This window comes from Microcaecilia unicolor, chromosome 1 (genome assembly GCF_901765095.1).
Source record: "Microcaecilia unicolor chromosome 1, aMicUni1.1, whole genome shotgun sequence".
Classification (NCBI taxonomy): domain Eukaryota; kingdom Metazoa; phylum Chordata; class Amphibia; order Gymnophiona; family Siphonopidae; genus Microcaecilia; species Microcaecilia unicolor.
This window is the reverse complement of record NC_044031.1, coordinates 225,050,041-225,054,735: the sequence shown is the minus strand read 5'-3', so window position 1 is coordinate 225,054,735 and position 4,695 is coordinate 225,050,041. Positions and strand designations below refer to the sequence as shown.

The window sequence follows — 4,695 nt, the reverse complement described above, 5'->3', positions numbered from 1 at the left end:
TGGGACTGAGGTATGCCAGGGGGCAGAGCCATGAGGTAGAGTGAGCGGAGCCAAGGCAGAATGGGGTGGGGCTGGGGGTGTGTACTAAAATCTCCCTCTCAAAAATTGGAACCCCTTGGCACTGGCAGCTCCATCACTTCGATCCAAGGTCTCCCTCACTTCCCTGACTTCCTTACATCATGTTATATGCTGCTTGTGACTGTCCCGGCGCTGTTCCTATGCCACATTCCACTCCCTGCTGATGCAACCTCCTGTTTGGAACGTGGCAGCAGCAGAAGAACAGTGCCAGGACAGTCACTGGCAGTTTATCAGAATCACTGTTCCACAAAAGCCGCCAGTGATCGCCTGTCAACAAAACAGGATGTAAGGCAGACAGGAAAGGAAGGGAGACCTCAGAGTGGAGTGGCAATAAGGGGGAAGAGATGGGGAACAGTGGGGCCACCTGGAGCTATTTTAAAGTAGACTGGAAGGAGAGGATGGTGGAGGAAGAAGTGATGAGCCTGGGAACAGGAGAGGAGGAGAGAGAGAGAGAGAGAGAGAGAGAGAGAGAGAGAGAGAGAGAGAGAGAGATGGCAATGGGGTAGATGGAAGGGAGAGAGAGGGAAAGATATTGAACTCAGGAGTAGTGGGGAGGGAGGGAGGGAGGGAGAGAGAGATGCTAGATGGGATGGCAGTTGGGAAGAAAGAGAAAGATGATGGACCAAGGGAAGGAAGGGAAGGAGAGGCAGGTGTTGAACAATGGGAGGGATGGAGGTAGGGAGAGATGCTAGCTTATGTGGGATAGCTTGAAAGGGGAACAACAGTAGTAGGAAAGAGAGAGGGAGCAATGTTGGACCATGGATAGGGACAGGGAGGAAGAGAGATGGTTGACCATGGGAGGGGGGCAGAAAGGTAGAGAGATGGGACAGGAAGATGATAGGAGTGTGTAGAAAAGGGGACAGGGAGGTGTTTGGCCATGAGGGGGGATAGAGAGAGGAAATATTGGGCTCCAACAGTGGAGGGAGGGAGAGGGAGGGGAAATAATGGAATTGGTGGAACCATGTGGGACAGGATAAGAAGGGATGGTAAGATAATTAGTGAAAGGAGGATAGTGAATACAGAGATAGAAATATAGTATTGGAGGGTAGATAAAAGATGGAATGCAATAGCAGCTTGGGGAAGAAGTGATGGGAAATGAGACAGCTAAAGAACGAAAGAAGAATAGGTAAAGTTAATAGCTGTTCAAGCCTCCCCAAGATCTGTCACTGTAAGATCTTAGTATCTTGATGAATAACCTCAGCACATCAATACACCTTGAAGTCTCTTTATATTTCTGAAATATCCTTTAATGAATAACAACAGTTTACTCACAAATCAGAAGAGATGCTTCTTAGCACAGAGCCTTCGTGTTCTGAAAGCTGCCTCAATAGATGGAATCAGACCTGAGAAAAAAGGCAGTTCACAGGCAGAGCAGCTCACAGATAGGAGACTGAACATGCAATATCTCATTGGCAAGATAAATATGAGAATATTTATAAGGTAAAAACCGAGTTCTCTCCAGTGAGTCTGTGAAGACAAGTGCTGACAGAAAATAAAATGGAGACAGCCATCAAGTCAGTCAGAGAGAGCAACTGGAAATGAGAGGGGGGGGGGGGGGCTCCCTCAAGCCCACAGAACAAGAGGCCAAAAGGACCAATGAGGACAGAGCCAAGTTAGGCTGAGCAAAAAAGGACTAGGCAACAGCGCACCACAAATAACAGTTTTCTAAACAAGTGTGTCTGCACGACCTGTGAACTACACTTCACATAGTACCTTGCTTATTTAACATTACAGTGACTACATTAAACATTAAAGTAATCTATCCCAACCAGGCAAGGCTGTCAAAGGACAGAACAATGGGTAGTTGAAAAGTTAAAAGAAGAAGGGTGAGAAAGAAGATGAAGTTTGAGTAGATAGAGAGGCTGAAAAGAAAAAAAAGGAGATAAGACAGACAAGGGAAGGATCAATAAGTTGGAGACAGGTAAAGCGAATGAACAGAACAAGACAAGAGAGAGAAGAAAACACAACTGGACAAAAGTCACTGGAAAGAAAATTAGTAGAAGAGAAACTAGGACCAACATGATAGAAAAATAAAGGTCCATACAGCAAAGGTAGAAAAAGTGTGATATTTTCTATATATTAACTGGAATTTAACTTTGGGATTTGTGTATCAAAAATGATTTTGTATACTGTTTCTTGGCATAGCCAGATGGTTGATTGGGGGGAAGGGGGGAGACAGTGCTGAACTTTTCAAAGGGCACCAAATTCTCTCCCTGTCCCCAGCCTCCCAACCCGCCTGAATGCAAGATGCAAATAACTGAGCTGGCAGAAATCTCCTTTCGTGAATCTTTCATATCTACTTTGCAACACTGCAGTAGAATCTGATGAATCCCTGTTTCCTACCTATAAAATCAGAAAGTTGGCAGGAGAACACTGAGAGTTGAACCCAATATTTACGGTATATTAAGTAGGTGCTTTAGCCAACTAAGCCATGGTCACATGCAAAAGCACTTACCTTACAAAACTACAGTGAGCTATAGATGCCCCCTAATGGTAAGACGACAGAACAAAATGGTCACGTTTCCTCTGCATTTCATTGAACCAGTTTTCTTTTCTCTGACAAAACTAGACTCCTTGTAGCTCATTTATGTAATTCATAGCTTCCTTTTCATAGTAAGTTTTTGAATTATCCCTTTAGGGTGTCCAACTCTGTCCAGTGGAACGGTTTTTCAAATGCTATCATAGTCCTTTTGTGAATCTTTCATTTCCACTTTGTAGCATCGCAGCAGAATCTGATGAATCCCTGCTTCCTACCTAGGAAATCAGACAGCTGGCAAGGCATAAAGAAGAAGAATCCTCCCCATTCCACTGGTAACTGAAATATAATCACATTTCTCGACCCATTCACTTTTAATGTAATCAAAGTCGTAATTAACACACATGAAGTACATTCCGTAAGAAAGTGCCTGTTCATTTTCTCCTCTTCCTGAGGCACATTAAAATCTCATCTATCTTTTGTCTTGATGTTTCTTTAGCCCTCTTTTTGCCCCTGATTACGCTCTATTGTGTTTCTAGTCTTTGCCTTCTTTCATATTTTTCTAATCTTCATTGTTCTGAAGCAGCTTTATCAACGGTTTTTCATTAACTCCACTAGGATTGGCTATTTATTTCCAAACTTCAAATTTGTGACTAATGGACTTTCACGCCACAATTCAAATTTGAGCCCAACAGACTTTACTACCTCAGTCTCCTTCCTTCCCGAGGGAACTATCCTCCTCAAATGTAAGCCAATCAGGTGTGGGAACTCATTATATATAAAAACCAACTGCGGACCTCAAAGCATACCCTGAAGAAAGCCATAGCACAGTGACTGAAATGTCTGTTCCACTTCTTCAGAAGCTTCCAGAGCCAGACAACTACAACAATGATGACAACAGCTGCAGAAGCCTAAAAGAACCTATTTATTCCCTCGTCCATTTCTGCTTCACCTTGTTATTCCTTTCCTTCTAGGTTTACTATCAGTTGTTTGAAAGCTGCCTCTTTATTTTCCTTTGCCTGTGTTGTAGTTTCCTGGATCAAAGTAGGCAGCTGCTTTAGTATTGGACTGCTGTTGGGTCTCTTTCACGTCTGCTAATAGCATTTGATCATTTTTCTGTTTACTTGCTGTTTGCATTCTCTATCTTAACGGTAGTAAATGCTAATAACATCAGTGGCAGCAAGCTAAAACAAAGCGAGCTACTCAGTTAAAAGCCTATGCTGTTAAAGATGTGATCTTATGGCTACCTTCCACATCTGGCCCACACTAGTCTGTGATTTTTAATTATGTATGTATGTGTACATGTATGCATGCAGTTCTTTGTTTCTTGCATTAAATGATGAAATCACCCTTTTAAATGCTGCATCCAGAGAATGTGATCACAGACTTTAGGTCTCACCATAAAGAACAAGAGAAAAATGGAGGTTTCATAGTACACAGCAGAAAGAAAAGAAATGCAAGACTGAGGTTTTACAGATTCTTTTTCAATAAAGAATAAGGCTACTGAAGAAGCATTTGATTTACAGAATCCTATCTGTACTGGTTGCTGTTTGACAACAAAGCCTAGCACAGCAGATAGACAGCAGCTGTGTAATGTTCATAGCATGGCAAGATAGAATGGGCAGAGTGAGGTGATGATGATGTGGAAAGAAGGCCTAGGTAAAACCAGATGTTTCCCCGACAAGGATGGGATTTGAACCCATGCATGCAGAGCACAATGGATTAGCAGTCCATCGCCTTAACCACTCGGCCACCTTGCCCTGGTAGTTTATAGGCCAAAACACTTCCAAGTCTTTCAAACTTTCTTTTTCTTGCCTCACGCTCTTACTATCTTCACATTTTATTAAACCTCCACTGTATCAATAAAGAGCATCACTCGCTTAAGAAGAAGAGGGTTTGCTGCTACAATTGCACCAAATTCTCCTCTAAGATGGGACGATATAGAAGATGCAATTTTCCCAGCACCCTCTTCAGCGCTATCCTTCTTCTGCTTACTTCATTGTTTCTGCTCTTGCATCTAGGAAATAAACCATATTTTCAGTTCAGGTCCCTTCAATGGTGGTCATATCTTACTCCTTTTGCTCTGATTGGCTGGCCTACGTAGGACATGCTTGTCGGAGTGATGTTACTTAAAGAAGAAA

At 42.8% G+C, this 4,695-nt stretch overlaps 1 non-coding gene across 1 annotated transcript; it reads right to left on the bottom strand.

Moving 5' to 3' along the window:
- Window positions 1-4,232: 4,232 nt before the first annotated feature.
- On the bottom strand, window positions 4,233-4,314 carry TRNAS-GCU. The gene has a single exon. It is a non-coding gene; the product is annotated as a tRNA-Ser (tRNA).
- Window positions 4,315-4,695: the final 381 nt, after the last annotated feature.